The sequence below is a fragment of the Colletes latitarsis genome, chromosome 8 (genome assembly GCF_051014445.1).
Source record: "Colletes latitarsis isolate SP2378_abdomen chromosome 8, iyColLati1, whole genome shotgun sequence".
In the NCBI taxonomy this organism is placed as follows: Eukaryota; Metazoa; Arthropoda; class Insecta; order Hymenoptera; family Colletidae; genus Colletes; species Colletes latitarsis.
Window position 1 is genome coordinate 5,553,073 of NC_135141.1, and position 19,461 is coordinate 5,572,533.

Consider the following 19,461-nt stretch of genomic DNA (forward strand, 5'->3'; position numbering starts at 1 on the left):
ACCACATTACTACACGACTCAAATCCGAAAAAACCCAGGATCTAGCCAACAAGGATGCGAAGAAGGCAAAATCATGAGCCAGATGCGGGCATAACCCAGAACTAACCCAGACCTAACGGGTAATATCTTCTAAAATATTGATCGAAACCAAGTTTAATTGTCTGTTTCAGTGTGGTTCCATATTACTACGTGATTCAAACCTGAGAAAACCAAGGATCTGGGCAACAAGTATGAGAAGAAGGCAAAATCATGAGCCTGATGCGTGGATAACCCAGACCTAACCCAGACCTAACCGGTGTCATCCTCTAAAATATTGATCGAAACCAAGTTTAATGGACTGTTTCAGTGTGGTACCACATTACTACGTGATTCAAACCAGAGAAAACCCAGGATCTGGCCAACAAGTATGCGAAGAATGCAAAATCATGAGCCAGATTCGGGCATAACCCAGACCTAACCCAGAACTAACCGGTGTTACCGACTAAAGTACTGACCGAATCCAGGCTTAATTGACTGTTACTGTGTGGTACCACATTACTACGTGATTCATACCCGAAAAAACCCAGGATCTAGCCAACAAGTATGCGAAGAAGGCAAAATCATGAGCCAGATGCGGGCATAACCCAGACCTAACCCAGACCTAACCCAGACCTAACCGGTGTCATCCTCTAAAATATTGATCGAAACCAAGTTTAATGGACTGCTTCAGTGTGGTACCACATCACTACGCGTCTCAAATCTGAAAAAACACAGAATCTGGCCAACAAGTTTGCGAAGAAGACAAAATGATGAGCCAGATGCGGGCATAACCCAGGCCTAACGTAGACCTAACCGGTGTCATCTAAAATATTGATCGAAACCAAGTTTAATGGACTGCTTCAGTGTGGTACCACATTACTACGTGATTCAAACCAGAGAAAACCAAGGATCTGGGCAACAAGTTTGCGAAACAGGCAAAATCATGAGCCAGATGCGCGCATAACCCAGACCAAACCCAGACATAACCGGTGTTATCCTCTAAAATGTGGGTCGAAACCAGGTTTAATTGACTGTTGCAGTGTGGTACCACATTACTACGTGATTCAAACCAGAGAAAACCCAGGATCTGGCCAACAAGTATGCGAAGAAGGCAAAATCATGAGCCAGTTTCGGGCATAACCCAGACCTAACCCAGAACTAACCGGTGTTACCGACTAAAATACTGACCGAATCCAGTCTTAATTGACTGTTACTGTGTGGTACCACATTACTACGTGATTCATACCCGAAAAAACCCAGGATCTAGCCAACAAGGATGCGAAGAAGGCAAAATCATGAGCCAGATGCGGGCATAACCCAGACCTAACCCAGACGTAGCCGGTGTCATCCTTTAAAATATTGATCGAAACCAAGTTTAATGGACTGTTTCAGTGTGGTACCACATTACTACGTGACTCAAACCCGAGAAAACTCAGGATCTGGCCAGCAAGTATGCAAAGCAGGCAAAATCATGAGCCAGATGCGCGCATAACCCAGACCTAACCCAGACCTAACCGGTGTCATCCTTTAAAATATTGATCGAAACCAAGTTTAATGGACTGTTTCAGTGTGGTACCACATTACTACGCGACTCAAACCCGAAAAAAACACAGGATCTGGCCAACAAGTATGGGAAGAAGGCAAAATCATGAGCCAGATGCGCGCATAACCCAGACCAAACCCAGACCTAACCGGTTTTATCCACTAAAATATTGACCGAAACCAGGTTTAATTGGCTGTTTCAATGTTGTACAACATTACTACGTGATTCAAACCCGACAAAGCCCAGGATCTGGCCAACAAGTATGCGAAGAAGGCAAAATCATGAGCCAGATGCGCGCATAACCCAGACCAAACCCAGACCTAACCGGTGTTATCCTCTAAAATGTAGATCGAAACCAGGTTTTATTGACTGTTACTGTGTGGTACCACATTACTACGTGATTCATACCCGAAAAAACCCAGGATCTAGCCAACAAGTATGCGAAGAAGGCAAAATCATGAGCCAGATGCGGGCATAACCCAGACCTAACCCAGACCTAACCGGTTTTGTCCTCCAAAATATTGATCGAAAGCAGGTTTAATTGACTGTTTCAGTGTGGTTCCATATTACTACGTGATTCAAACCAGAGAAAACCAAGGATCTGGGCAACAAGTATGTGAAGAAGGCAAAATCATGAGCCAGATGCGGGCATAACCCAGACCTAACCCAGCCTAAGCGGTTTTATCCTCTAAAATATTGATCGAAACCAAGTTTAATGGACTGCTTCAGTGTGGTACCACATTACTACACGACTCAAATCCGAAAAAACCCATGATCTGGCCAACAAGTACGCGAAGAAGGCAAAATCATGAGCCAGATGCGCGCATAACCCAGACCAAACCCAGCCTAAGCGGTTTTATCCTCTAAAATATTGATCGAAACCAAGTTTAATTGTCTGTTTCAGTGTGGTTCCATATTACTACGTGATTCAAACCAGAGAAAACCCAGGATCTGGCCAACAAGTATGCGAAGAAGGCAAAATCATGAGCCAGATTCGGGCATAACCCAGACCTAACCCAGACCTAACCGGTGTCATCCTCTAAAATATTGATCGAAACCAAGTTTAATGGACTGCTTCAGTGTGGTACCACATTACTACGTGATTCAAACCAGAGTAAACCAAGGATCTGGGCAACAAGTTTGCGAAGCAGGCAAAATCATGAGCCAGATGCGCGCATAACCCAGACCAAACCCAGACATAACCGGTGTTATCCTCTAAAATGTGGGTCGAAACCAGGTTTAATTGACTGTTGCAGTGTGGTACCACATTACTACGTGATTCAAACCAGAGAAAACCCAGGATCTGGGCAACAAGTATGAGAAGAAGGCAAAATCATGAGCCAGATGCGTGGATAACCCAGACCTAACCCAGACCTAACCGGTGTCATCCTCTAAAATATTGATCGAAACCAGGTTTTATTGACTGTTACTGTGTGGTACCACATTACTACGTGATTCATACCCGAAAAAACCCAGGATCTAGCTAACAAGTATGCGAAGAAGGCAAAATCATGAGCCAGATGCGGGCATAACCCAGACCTAACCCAGACCTAACCGGTTTTGTCCTCCAAAATATTGATCGAAAGCAGGTTTAATTGACTGTTTCAGTGTGGTTCCATATTACTACGTGATTCAAACCAGAGAAAACCAAGGATCTGGGCAACAAGTATGAGAAGAAGGCAAAATCATGAGCCAGATGCGTGGATAACCCAGACCTAACCCAGACCTAACCGGTGTCATCCTCTAAAATATTGATCGAAACCAAGTTTAATGGACTGTTTCAGTGTGGTACCACATTACTACGTGATTCAAACCAGAGAAAACCCAGGATCTGGCCAACAAGTATGCGAAGAAGGCAAAATCATGAGCCAGATTCGGGCATAACCCAGACCTAACCCAGACCTAACCGGTGTCATCCTCTAAAATATTGATCGAAACCAAGTTCAATGGACTGCTTCAGTGTGGTACCACATTACTACGTGTCTCAAATCCGAAAAAACACAGGATCTGGCCAACAAGTTTGCGAAGAAGACAAAATCATGAGCCAGATGCGGGCATAACCCAGGCCTAACGTAGACCTAACCGGTGTCATCTTCTAAAATATTGATCGAAACCAAGTTTAATGGACTGCTTCAGTGTGGTACCACATTACTACGTGATTCAAACCAGAGTAAACCAAGGATCTGGGCAACAAGTTTGCGAAGCAGGCAAAACCATGAGCCAGATGCGCGCATAACCCAGACCAAACCCAGACATAACCGGTGTTATCCTCTAAAATGTGGGTCGAAACCAGGTTTAATTGACTGTTGCAGTGTGGTACCACATTACTACGTGATTCAAACCAGAGAAAACCCAGGATCTGGCCAACAAGTATGCGAAGAAGGCAAAATCATGTGCCAGATTCGGGCATAACCCAGACCTAACCCAGAACTAACCGGTGTTACCGACTAAAATACTGACCGAATCCAGGCTTAATTGACTGTTACTGTGTGGTACCACATTACTACACGACTCAAATCCGAAAAAACCCAGGATCTAGCCAACAAGGATGCGAAGAAGGCAAAATCATGAGCCAGATGCGGGCATAACCCAGAACTAACCCAGACCTAACGGGTAATATCTTCTAAAATATTGATCGAAACCAAGGTTAATTGTCTGTTTCAGTGTGGTTCCATATTACTACGTGATTCAAACCTGAGAAAACCAAGGATCTGGGCAACAAGTATGAGAAGAAGGCAAAATCATGAGCCTGATGCGTGGATAACCCAGACCTAACCCAGACCTAACCGGTGTCATCCTCTAAAATATTGATCGAAACCAAGTTTAATGGACTGTTTCAGTGTGGTACCACATTACTACGTGATTCAAACCAGAGAAAACCCAGGATCTGGCCAACAAGTATGCGAAGAATGCAAAATCATGAGCCAGATTCGGGCATAACCCAGACCTAACCCAGAACTAACCGGTGTTACCGACTAAAGTACTGACCGAATCCAGGCTTAATTGACTGTTACTGTGTGGTACCACATTACTACGTGATTCATACCCGAAAAAACCCAGGATCTAGCCAACAAGTATGCGAAGAAGGCAAAATCATGAGCCAGATGCGGGCATAACCCAGACCTAACCCAGACCTAACCGGTGTCATCCTCTAAAATATTGATCGAAACCAAGTTTAATGGACTGCTTCAGTGTGGTACCACATCACTACGCGTCTCAAATCTGAAAAAACACAGAATCTGGCCAACAAGTTTGCGAAGAAGACAAAATCATGAGCCAGATGCGGGCATAACCCAGGCCTAACGTAGACCTAACCGGTGTCATCTAAAATATTGATCGAAACCAAGTTTAATGGACTGCTTCAGTGTGGTACCACATTACTACGTGATTCAAACCAGAGAAAACCAAGGATCTGGGCAACAAGTTTGCGAAGCAGGCAAAATCATGAGCCAGATGCGCGCATAACCCAGACCAAACCCAGACATAACCGGTGTTATCCTCTAAAATGTGGGTCGAAACCAGGTTTAATTGACTGTTGCAGTGTGGTACCACATTACTACGTGATTCAAACCAGAGAAAACCCAGGATCTGGCCAACAAGTATGCGAAGAAGGCAAAATCATGAGCCAGTTTCGGGCATAACCCAGACCTAACCCAGAACTAACCGGTGTTACCGACTAAAATACTGACCGAATCCAGTCTTAATTGACTGTTACTGTGTGGTACCACATTACTACGTGATTCATACCCGAAAAAACCCAGGATCTAGCCAACAAGGATGCGAAGAAGGCAAAATCATGAGCCAGATGCGGGCATAACCCAGACCTAACCCAGACGTAGCCGGTGTCATCCTTTAAAATATTGATCGAAACCAAGTTTAATGGACTGTTTCAGTGTGGTACCACATTACTACGTGACTCAAACCCGAGAAAACTCAGGATCTGGCCAGCAAGTATGCAAAGCAGGCAAAATCATGAGCCAGATGCGCGCATAACCCAGACCTAACCCAGACCTAACCGGTGTTATCCTCTAAAATGTAGATCGAAACCAGGTTTTATTGACTGTTACTGTGTGGTACCACATTACTACGTGATTCATACCCGAAAAAACCCAGGATCTAGCCAACAAGTATGCGAAGAAGGCAAAATCATGAGCCAGATGCGGGCATAACCCAGACCTAACCCAGACCTAACCGGTTTTGTCCTCCAAAATATTGATCGAAAGCAGGTTTAATTGACTGTTTCAGTGTGGTTCCATATTACTACGTGATTCAAACCAGAGAAAACCAAGGATCTGGGCAACAAGTATGTGAAGAAGGCAAAATCATGAGCCAGATGCGGGCATAACCCAGACCTAACCCAGCCTAAGCGGTTTTATCCTCTAAAATATTGATCGAAACCAAGTTTAATGGACTGCTTCAGTGTGGTACCACATTACTACACGACTCAAATCCGAAAAAACCCATGATCTGGCCAACAAGTACGCGAAGAAGGCAAAATCATGAGCCAGATGCGCGCATAACCCAGACCAAACCCAGCCTAAGCGGTTTTATCCTCTAAAATATTGATCGAAACCAAGTTTAATTGTCTGTTTCAGTGTGGTTCCATATTACTACGTGATTCAAACCAGAGAAAACCCAGGATCTGGCCAACAAGTATGCGAAGAAGGCAAAATCATGAGCCAGATTCGGGCATAACCCAGACCTAACCCAGACCTAACCGGTGTCATCCTCTAAAATATTGATCGAAACCAAGTTTAATGGACTGCTTCAGTGTGGTACCACATTACTACGTGATTCAAACCAGAGTAAACCAAGGATCTGGGCAACAAGTTTGCGAAGCAGGCAAAATCATGAGCCAGATGCGCGCATAACCCAGACCAAACCCAGACATAACCGGTGTTATCCTCTAAAATGTGGGTCGAAACCAGGTTTAATTGACTGTTGCAGTGTGGTACCACATTACTACGTGATTCAAACCAGAGAAAACCCAGGATCTGGGCAACAAGTATGAGAAGAAGGCAAAATCATGAGCCAGATGCGTGGATAACCCAGACCTAACCCAGACCTAACCGGTGTCATCCTCTAAAATATTGATCGAAACCAGGTTTTATTGACTGTTACTGTGTGGTACCACATTACTACGTGATTCATACCCGAAAAAACCCAGGATCTAGCTAACAAGTATGCGAAGAAGGCAAAATCATGAGCCAGATGCGGGCATAACCCAGACCTAACCCAGACCTAACCGGTTTTGTCCTCCAAAATATTGATCGAAAGCAGGTTTAATTGACTGTTTCAGTGTGGTTCCATATTACTACGTGATTCAAACCAGAGAAAACCAAGGATCTGGGCAACAAGTATGAGAAGAAGGCAAAATCATGAGCCAGATGCGTGGATAACCCAGACCTAACCCAGACCTAACCGGTGTCATCCTCTAAAATATTGATCGAAACCAAGTTTAATGGACTGTTTCAGTGTGGTACCACATTACTACGTGATTCAAACCAGAGAAAACCCAGGATCTGGCCAACAAGTATGCGAAGAAGGCAAAATCATGAGCCAGATTCGGGCATAACCCAGACCTAACCCAGACCTAACCGGTGTCATCCTCTAAAATATTGATCGAAACCAAGTTCAATGGACTGCTTCAGTGTGGTACCACATTACTACGTGTCTCAAATCCGAAAAAACACAGGATCTGGCCAACAAGTTTGCGAAGAAGACAAAATCATGAGCCAGATGCGGGCATAACCCAGGCCTAACGTAGACCTAACCGGTGTCATCTTCTAAAATATTGATCGAAACCAAGTTTAATGGACTGCTTCAGTGTGGTACCACATTACTACGTGATTCAAACCAGAGTAAACCAAGGATCTGGGCAACAAGTTTGCGAAGCAGGCAAAACCATGAGCCAGATGCGCGCATAACCCAGACCAAACCCAGACATAACCGGTGTTATCCTCTAAAATGTGGGTCGAAACCAGGTTTAATTGACTGTTGCAGTGTGGTACCACATTACTACGTGATTCAAACCAGAGAAAACCCAGGATCTGGCCAACAAGTATGCGAAGAAGGCAAAATCATGTGCCAGATTCGGGCATAACCCAGACCTAACCCAGAACTAACCGGTGTTACCGACTAAAATACTGACCGAATCCAGGCTTAATTGACTGTTACTGTGTGGTACCACATTACTACACGACTCAAATCCGAAAAAACCCAGGATCTAGCCAACAAGGATGCGAAGAAGGCAAAATCATGAGCCAGATGCGGGCATAACCCAGAACTAACCCAGACCTAACGGGTAATATCTTCTAAAATATTGATCGAAACCAAGTTTAATTGTCTGTTTCAGTGTGGTTCCATATTACTACGTGATTCAAACCTGAGAAAACCAAGGATCTGGGCAACAAGTATGAGAAGAAGGCAAAATCATGAGCCTGATGCGTGGATAACCCAGACCTAACCCAGACCTAACCGGTGTCATCCTCTAAAATATTGATCGAAACCAAGTTTAATGGACTGTTTCAGTGTGGTACCACATTACTACGTGATTCAAACCAGAGAAAACCCAGGATCTGGCCAACAAGTATGCGAAGAATGCAAAATCATGAGCCAGATTCGGGCATAACCCAGACCTAACCCAGAACTAACCGGTGTTACCGACTAAAGTACTGACCGAATCCAGGCTTAATTGACTGTTACTGTGTGGTACCACATTACTACGTGATTCATACCCGAAAAAACCCAGGATCTAGCCAACAAGTATGCGAAGAAGGCAAAATCATGAGCCAGATGCGGGCATAACCCAGACCTAACCCAGACCTAACCGGTGTCATCCTCTAAAATATTGATCGAAACCAAGTTTAATGGACTGCTTCAGTGTGGTACCACATCACTACGCGTCTCAAATCTGAAAAAACACAGAATCTGGCCAACAAGTTTGCGAAGAAGACAAAATCATGAGCCAGATGCGGGCATAACCCAGGCCTAACGTAGACCTAACCGGTGTCATCTAAAATATTGATCGAAACCAAGTTTAATGGACTGCTTCAGTGTGGTACCACATTACTACGTGATTCAAACCAGAGAAAACCAAGGATCTGGGCAACAAGTTTGCGAAGCAGGCAAAATCATGAGCCAGATGCGCGCATAACCCAGACCAAACCCAGACATAACCGGTGTTATCCTCTAAAATGTGGGTCGAAACCAGGTTTAATTGACTGTTGCAGTGTGGTACCACATTACTACGTGATTCAAACCAGAGAAAACCCAGGATCTGGCCAACAAGTATGCGAAGAAGGCAAAATCATGAGCCAGTTTCGGGCATAACCCAGACCTAACCCAGAACTAACCGGTGTTACCGACTAAAATACTGACCGAATCCAGTCTTAATTGACTGTTACTGTGTGGTACCACATTACTACGTGATTCATACCCGAAAAAACCCAGGATCTAGCCAACAAGGATGCGAAGAAGGCAAAATCATGAGCCAGATGCGGGCATAACCCAGACCTAACCCAGACGTAGCCGGTGTCATCCTTTAAAATATTGATCGAAACCAAGTTTAATGGACTGTTTCAGTGTGGTACCACATTACTACGTGACTCAAACCCGAGAAAACTCAGGATCTGGCCAGCAAGTATGCAAAGCAGGCAAAATCATGAGCCAGATGCGCGCATAACCCAGACCTAACCCAGACCTAACCGGTGTCATCCTTTAAAATATTGATCGAAACCAAGTTTAATGGACTGTTTCAGTGTGGTACCACATTACTACGCGACTCAAACCCGAAAAAAACACAGGATCTGGCCAACAAGTATGGGAAGAAGGCAAAATCATGAGCCAGATGCGCGCATAACCCAGACCAAACCCAGACCTAACCGGTTTTATCCACTAAAATATTGACCGAAACCAGGTTTAATTGGCTGTTTCAATGTTGTACAACATTACTACGTGATTCAAACCCGACAAAGCCCAGGATCTGGCCAACAAGTATGCGAAGAAGGCAAAATCATGAGCCAGATGCGCGCATAACCCAGACCAAACCCAGACCTAACCGGTGTTATCCTCTAAAATGTAGATCGAAACCAGGTTTAATTGACTGTTTCAGTGTGGTACCACATTACTACGTGATTCAGACCAGAGAAAACCCAGGATCTGGCCAACAAGTATGCGAAGAAGGCAAAATCGTGAGCCAGATTCGGGCATAACTCAGACCTAACCCAGAATTAACTGGTGTTACCGACTAAAATACTGACCGAATCCAGGCTTAATTGACTGTTTCAGTGTGGTACCACATTACTACGTGACTCAAACCCGAGAAAACTCAGGATCTGGCCAACAAGTATGCGAAGCAGGCAAAATCATGAGCCAGATGCGCGCATAACCCAGACCTAACCCAGACCTAACCGGTGTCATCCTTTAAAATATTGATCGAAAACAAGTTTAATGGACTGTTTCAGTGTGGTACCACATTACTACGTGATTCAAACCCGACAAAGCCCAGGATCTGGCCAACAAGTATGCGAAGAAGGCAAAATCATGACCCAGATGCGCGCATAACCCAGACCTAACCCAGACCTAACCGGTTTTATCCTCTAAAATATTGATCGAAACCAGGTTTAATTGGCTGTTTCAGTGTGGTTCCATATTACTACATGATTCAAACCAGAGAAAACCAAGGATCTGGCCAACAAGAATGCGGAAAAGGCAAAATCATGAGCCAGATGCGGGCATAACCCAGACCAAACCCAGACATAACCGGTGTTATCCTCTAAAATGTGGGTCGAAACCAGGTTTAATGGACTGTTTCAGTGTGGTACCACATTACTACGCGACTCAAACCCGAAAAAAACACAGGGTCTGGCCAACAAGTATGGGAAGAAGGCAAAATCATGAGCCAGATGCGGGCATAACCAAGACCTAACCCAGACCTAACCGGTTTTATCCACTAAAATATTGACCGAAACCAGGTTTAATTGACTCTTTCAATGTTGTACAACATTACTACGTGATTCAAACCCGACAAAGCCCAGGATCTGGCCAACTAGTATGCGAGGAAGGCAAAATCATGAGCCAGATGCGCGCATAACCCAGACCTAACCCAGACCTAACCGGTTTTATCCTCTAAAATATTGATCGAAACCAGGTTTAATTGTCTGTTTCAGTGTGGTTCCATATTACTACATGATTCAAACCAGAGAAAACCAAGGATCTGGCCAACAAGAATGCGGAAAAGGCAAAATCATGAGCCAGATCCGGGCATAACCCAGACCAAACCCAGACATAACCGGTGTTATCCTCTAAAATGTGGGTCGTAACCAGGTTTAATTGACTGTTGCAGTGTGGTACCACATTACTACGTGATTCAAACCCGAAAAAACCCGGGATCTGGCCAACAAGTATGCGAAGAAGGCAAAATCATGAGCCAGATGCGGGCATAACCAAGACCTAACCCAGACCTAACCTGTGTTGCCGACTAAAATACTGACCGAATCCAGGCTTAATTGACTGTTACTGTGTGGTACCACATTACTACGTGACTCAAACCCGAGAAAACTCAGGATCTGGCCAACAAGTATGCGAAGCAGGCAAAATCATGAGCCAGATGCGCGCATAACCCAGACCTAACCCAGACCTAACCGGTGTCATCCTTTAAAATATTGATCGAAACCAAGTTTAATGGACTGTTTCAGTGTGGTACCACATTACTACGCGACTCAAACCCGAAAAAACACAGGATCTGGCCAACAAGTATGGGAAGAAGGCAAAATCATGAGCCAGATGCGCGCATAACCCAGACCAAACCCAGACCTAACCGGTTTTATCCACTAAAATATTGACCGAAACCAGGTTTAATTGACTCTTTCAATGTTGTACAACATTACTACGTGATTCAAACCCGACAAAGCCCAGGATCTGGCCAACAAGTATGCGAAGAAGGCAAAATCATGAGCCAGATGCGCGCATAACCCAGACCTAAGTCAGACCTAACCGGTTTTATCCTCTAAAATATTGATCGAAACCAGGTTTAATCGTCTGTTTCAGTGTGGTTCCATATTACTACATGATTCAAACCAGAGAAAACCAAGGATCTGGCCAACAAGAATGCGGAAAAGGCAAAATCATGAGCCAGATGCGGGCATAACCCTGACCTGACCCAGACCTAACCGGTTTTATCCTTTAAAATATTGATCGGAACCAGGTTTAATTGACTGTTTCAATGTGGTACAACATTACTACGTGATTCAAACCCGAAAAAACCCGGGATTTGGCCAACAAGTATGCGAGGAAGGCAAAATCATGAGCCAGATGCGCGCATAACCCAGACCTAACCCAGACCTAACCGGTGTTGCCGACTAAAATACTGACTGAATCCAGGCTTAATTGACTGTTACTGTGTGGTACCACATGACTACGTGATTCATACCCGAAAAAACCCAGGATCTAGCCAACAAGGATGCGAAGAAGGCAAAATCATGAGCCAGATGCGCGCATAACCCAGACCTTACCCAGACCTAACCGCTTTTATTCTCTAAAATGTTGATCGAAACCAGGTCTAATTGTCTGTTTCAGTGTGGTTCCATATTACTACGTGATTCAAACCAGAGAAAACAAAGGATCTGGGCAACAAGTATGAGAAGAAGGTAAAATCATGAGCCAGATACGTGCATAACCCAGATCTAAGCCAGACCTAACCGGTTGTGTCCTGTAAAATATTGATCGAAACCTGGTTTAGTTGACTGTTACTGTGTGGTACCACATTACTACGTAATTCGAACCCGAAAAAACCCAGGATCTGGCCAGCAAGTATGCGAAGAAGGCAAAATCATGAGCCAGATGCGGGCATAACCCAGACCTAACCGGTTGTATCCTCTAAAATATTGATCGAAACCTGGTTTAATTGACAGTTACTGTGTGGTGCCACATTACTACGTGATTCATACCCGAGAAAACCCAGGATCTGGTCAACAAGTATGCGAAGAAGGCAAAATCATGAGCCAGATGCGGGCATAACCCAGACCTAACCCAGACCTAACCGGTCTTATTCTCTAAAATGTTGATCGAAACCAGGCTTAATGGACTGTTTCAGTGTGGTTCCATATTACTACGTGACTCAAACCAGAGAAAACCAAGGATCTGGGCACCAAGTATGAGAAGAAGGCATAATCATGAGCCAAATGCGTGCGTAACCCAGACCTAACCGAGACCTAACCCGTTGTATCCTCTAAAATATTGATCGAAACCTGGTTTAGTTGACTGTTACTGTGTGGTGCCACATTACTACGTAATTCAATCCCGAGAAAACCCAGGATCTGGCCAACAAGTATGCGAAGAAGGCAAAATCATGTGCCAGATTCGGGCATAACCCAGACCTAACCCAGAACTAACCGGTGTTACCGACTAAAATACTGACCGAATCCAGGCTTAATTGACTGTTACTGTGTGGTACCACATTACTACACGACTCAAATCCGAAAAAACCCAGGATCTAGCCAACAAGGATGCGAAGAAGGCAAAATCATGAGCCAGATGCGGGCATAACCCAGAACTAACCCAGACCTAACGGGTAATATCTTCTAAAATATTGATCGAAACCAAGTTTAATTGTCTGTTTCAGTGTGGTTCCATATTACTACGTGATTCAAACCTGAGAAAACCAAGGATCTGGGCAACAAGTATGAGAAGAAGGCAAAATCATGAGCCTGATGCGTGGATAACCCAAACCTAACCCAGACCTAACCGGTGTCATCCTCTAAAATATTGATCGAAACCAAGTTTAATGGACTGTTTCAGTGTGGTACCACATTACTACGTGATTCAAACCAGAGAAAACCCAGGATCTGGCCAACAAGTATGCGAAGAATGCAAAATCATGAGCCAGATTCGGGCATAACCCAGACCTAACCCAGAACTAACCGGTGTTACCGACTAAAGTACTGACCGAATCCAGGCTTAATTGACTGTTACTGTGTGGTACCACATTACTACGTGATTCATACCCGAAAAAACCCAGGATCTAGCCAACAAGTATGCGAAGAAGGCAAAATCATGAGCCAGATGCGGGCATAACCCAGACCTAACCCAGACCTAACCGGTGTCATCCTCTAAAATATTGATCGAAACCAAGTTTAATGGACTGCTTCAGTGTGGTACCACATCACTACGCGTCTCAAATCTGAAAAAACACAGAATCTGGCCAACAAGTTTGCGAAGAAGACAAAATCATGAGCCAGATGCGGGCATAACCCAGGCCTAACGTAGACCTAACCGGTGTCATCTAAAATATTGATCGAAACCAAGTTTAATGGACTGCTTCAGTGTGGTACCACATTACTACGTGATTCAAACCAGAGAAAACCAAGGATCTGGGCAACAAGTTTGCGAAGCAGGCAAAATCATGAGCCAGATGCGCACATAACCCAGACCAAACCCAGACATAACCGGTGTTATCCTCTAAAATGTGGGTCGAAACCAGGTTTAATTGACTGTTGCAGTGTGGTACCACATTACTACGTGATTCAAACCAGAGAAAACCCAGGATCTGGCCAACAAGTATGCGAAGAAGGCAAAATCATGAGCCAGTTTCGGGCATAACCCAGACCTAACCCAGAACTAACCGGTGTTACCGACTAAAATACTGACCGAATCCAGTCTTAATTGACTGTTACTGTGTGGTACCACATTACTACGTGATTCATACCCGAAAAAACCCAGGATCTAGCCAACAAGGATGCGAAGAAGGCAAAATCATGAGCCAGATGCGGGCATAACCCAGACCTAACCCAGACGTAGCCGGTGTCATCCTTTAAAATATTGATCGAAACCAAGTTTAATGGACTGTTTCAGTGTGGTACCACATTACTACGTGACTCAAACCCGAGAAAACTCAGGATCTGGCCAGCAAGTATGCAAAGCAGGCAAAATCATGAGCCAGATGCGCGCATAACCCAGACCTAACCCAGACCTAACCGGTGTCATCCTTTAAAATATTGATCGAAACCAAGTTTAATGGACTGTTTCAGTGTGGTACCACATTACTACGCGACTCAAACCCGAAAAAAACACAGGATCTGGCCAACAAGTATGGGAAGAAGGCAAAATCATGAGCCAGATGCGCGCATAACCCAGACCAAACCCAGACCTAACCGGTTTTATCCACTAAAATATTGACCGAAACCAGGTTTAATTGGCTGTTTCAATGTTGTACAACATTACTACGTGATTCAAACCCGACAAAGCCCAGGATCTGGCCAACAAGTATGCGAAGAAGGCAAAATCATGAGCCAGATGCGCGCATAACCCAGACCAAACCCAGACCTAACCGGTGTTATCCTCTAAAATGTAGATCGAAACCAGGTTTAATTGACTGTTTCAGTGTGGTACCACATTACTACGTGATTCAGACCAGAGAAAACCCAGGATCTGGCCAACAAGTATGCGAAGAAGGCAAAATCGTGAGCCAGATTCGGGCATAACTCAGACCTAACCCAGAATTAACTGGTGTTACCGACTAAAATACTGACCGAATCCAGGCTTAATTGACTGTTTCAGTGTGGTACCACATTACTACGTGACTCAAACCCGAGAAAACTCAGGGTCTGGCCAACAAGTATGCGAAGCAGGCAAAATCATGAGCCAGATGCGCGCATAACCCAGACCTAACCCAGACCTAACCGGTGTCATCCTTTAAAATATTGATCGAAAACAAGTTTAATGGACTGTTTCAGTGTGGTACCACATTACTACGTGATTCAAACCCGACAAAGCCCAGGATCTGGCCAACAAGTATGCGAAGAAGGCAAAATCATGACCCAGATGCGCGCATAACCCAGACCTAACCCAGACCTAACCGGTTTTATCCTCTAAAATATTGATCGAAACCAGGTTTAATTGGCTGTTTCAGTGTGGTTCCATATTACTACATGATTCAAACCAGAGAAAACCAAGGATCTGGCCAACAAGAATGCGGAAAAGGCAAAATCATGAGCCAGATGCGGGCATAACCCAGACCAAACCCAGACATAACCGGTGTTATCCTCTAAAATGTGGGTCGAAACCAGGTTTAATGGACTGTTTCAGTGTGGTACCACATTACTACGCGACTCAAACCCGAAAAAAACACAGGGTCTGGCCAACAAGTATGGGAAGAAGGCAAAATCATGAGCCAGATGCGGGCATAACCAAGACCTAACCCAGACCTAACCGGTTTTATCCACTAAAATATTGACCGAAACCAGGTTTAATTGACTCTTTCAATGTTGTACAACATTACTACGTGATTCAAACCCGACAAAGCCCAGGATCTGGCCAACTAGTATGCGAGGAAGGCAAAATCATGAGCCAGATGCGCGCATAACCCAGACCTAACCCAGACCTAACCGGTTTTATCCTCTAAAATATTGATCGAAACCAGGTTTAATTGTCTGTTTCAGTGTGGTTCCATATTACTACATGATTCAAACCAGAGAAAACCAAGGATCTGGCCAACAAGAATGCGGAAAAGGCAAAATCATGAGCCAGATCCGGGCATAACCCAGACCAAACCCAGACATAACCGGTGTTATCCTCTAAAATGTGGGTCGTAACCAGGTTTAATTGACTGTTGCAGTGTGGTACCACATTACTACGTGATTCAAACCCGAAAAAACCCGGGATCTGGCCAACAAGTATGCGAAGAAGGCAAAATCATGAGCCAGATGCGGGCATAACCAAGACCTAACCCAGACCTAACCTGTGTTGCCGACTAAAATACTGACCGAATCCAGGCTTAATTGACTGTTACTGTGTGGTACCACATTACTACGTGACTCAAACCCGAGAAAACTCAGGATCTGGCCAACAAGTATGCGAAGCAGGCAAAATCATGAGCCAGATGCGCGCATAACCCAGACCTAACCCAGACCTAACCGGTGTCATCCTTTAAAATATTGATCGAAACCAAGTTTAATGGACTGTTTCAGTGTGGTACCACATTACTACGCGACTCAAACCCGAAAAAACACAGGATCTGGCCAACAAGTATGGGAAGAAGGCAAAATCATGAGCCAGATGCGCGCATAACCCAGACCAAACCCAGACCTAACCGGTTTTATCCACTAAAATATTGACCGAAACCAGGTTTAATTGACTCTTTCAATGTTGTACAACATTACTACGTGATTCAAACCCGACAAAGCCCAGGATCTGGCCAACAAGTATGCGAAGAAGGCAAAATCATGAGCCAGATGCGCGCATAACCCAGACCTAAGTCAGACCTAACCGGTTTTATCCTCTAAAATATTGATCGAAACCAGGTTTAATCGTCTGTTTCAGTGTGGTTCCATATTACTACATGATTCAAACCAGAGAAAACCAAGGATCTGGCCAACAAGAATGCGGAAAAGGCAAAATCATGAGCCAGATGCGGGCATAACCCTGACCTGACCCAGACCTAACCGGTTTTATCCTTTAAAATATTGATCGGAACCAGGTTTAATTGACTGTTTCAATGTGGTACAACATTACTACGTGATTCAAACCCGAAAAAACCCGGGATTTGGCCAACAAGTATGCGAGGAAGGCAAAATCATGAGCCAGATGCGCGCATAACCCAGACCTAACCCAGACCTAACCGGTGTTGCCGACTAAAATACTGACTGAATCCAGGCTTAATTGACTGTTACTGTGTGGTACCACATGACTACGTGATTCATACCCGAAAAAACCCAGGATCTAGCCAACAAGGATGCGAAGAAGGCAAAATCATGAGCCAGATGCGCGCATAACCCAGACCTTACCCAGACCTAACCGCTTTTATTCTCTAAAATGTTGATCGAAACCAGGTCTAATTGTCTGTTTCAGTGTGGTTCCATATTACTACGTGATTCAAACCAGAGAAAACAAAGGATCTGGGCAACAAGTATGAGAAGAAGGTAAAATCATGAGCCAGATACGTGCATAACCCAGATCTAAGCCAGACCTAACCGGTTGTGTCCTGTAAAATATTGATCGAAACCTGGTTTAGTTGACTGTTACTGTGTGGTACCACATTACTACGTAATTCGAACCCGAAAAAACCCAGGATCTGGCCAGCAAGTATGCGAAGAAGGCAAAATCATGAGCCAGATGCGGGCATAACCCAGACCTAACCGGTTGTATCCTCTAAAATATTGATCGAAACCTGGTTTAATTGACAGTTACTGTGTGGTGCCACATTACTACGTGATTCATACCCGAGAAAACCCAGGATCTGGTCAACAAGTATGCGAAGAAGGCAAAATCATGAGCCAGATGCGGGCATAACCCAGACCTAACCCAGACCTAACCGGTCTTATTCTCTAAAATGTTGATCGAAACCAGGCTTAATGGACTGTTTCAGTGTGGTTCCATATTACTACGTGACTCAAACCAGAGAAAACCAAGGATCTGGGCACCAAGTATGAGAAGAAGGCATAATCATGAGCCAAATGCGTGCGTAACCCAGACCTAACCGAGACCTAACCCGTTGTATCCTCTAAAATATTGATCGAAACCTGGTTTAGTTGACTGTTACTGTGTGGTGCCACATTACTACGTAATTCAATCCCGAGAAAACCCAGGATCTGGCCAACAAGTATGCGAAGAAGGCAAAATCATGAGCCAGATGCGGGCATAACCCAGACCTAACCCAGCCCTAGCCGGTGTCATCCTTGAAAATATGGATCGAAACCAAGTTTAATGGACTGTTTCAGTGTGGTACCACATAACTACGTGACTCAAACCCGAGAAAACCCAGGACCTGGCCAACAAGTATGCGAAGCAGGCAAAATCATGAGCCAGATGCGCGCATACGCCAGACCTAACCCAAACCTAACCGGTTTTATACTCTAAAGTATTGATCGAAACCAAGTTTAATTGACTGTTACTGTGTGGTACCACAATACTACGTGATTCATACCCGAAAAAAACCCAGGATCTGGCGATCAAGTATGCGAAGAAGGCAAAATCGTGAGCCAGATGCGGGCATAACCCAGACCTAACCCAGACCCGACCGGTGTTACCGACTAAAATACTGACCGAATCCATGTTTAATTGACTGTTACTGTGTAGTACCACATTACAACGTGATTCATACCCGAAAGAACCCAGGATCTGGCCAACAAGTATGTCAAGAAGGCAAAATCATGAGCCAGATGCATGCATAAACCAGATCTAACCCAGACCTAACCGGTTTTATCCTCTAATATATTGAGCGAAACCTGGTTTAATTGACTGTTTCAATGTTGTACAACATTACTACGTGATTCAAACCCGACAAAACCCGGGATCTGGCCAACAAGTATGGAAAGAAGGCAAAATCATGAGCCAGATGCGGGTATAACCCAGACCTAACCCAAACCTAACCGGTGTTACCGACTAAAATACTGACCGAAACCATGTTTAATTGACCGTTACTGTGTGGTACAACATTACTACGTGATACATACCCGTAAAAACCCAGGATCTGGCCAACAAGTATGAGAAGAAGGCAAAATCATGAGCCAGATGCGGGCATAAGCCAGACCTAACCCAGACCTGACCGGTGTTACCGACTAAAATACTGACCGGATCCAGGCTTAATTGACTGTTACAGTGTGGTACCACATTACTACGTGATTCAAACCCGAAAAAACCCAGGATCTGGCCAACAAGTATGCGAAGGAGGCAAAATCATGAGCCAGATGCGGGCATAACCCAGACCTAACCCAGACCTGACCGGTGTTACCGACTAAAATACTGACCGAATCCATGTTTAATTGACTGTTACTGTGTGGTACCACATTACAACGTGATTCATACCCGAAAGAACCCAGGATATGGCCAACAAGTATGCGAAGCAGGCAAAATCATGAGCCAGATGCGGGCATAATCCACACCTAACCCAGACCTAGCCGGAG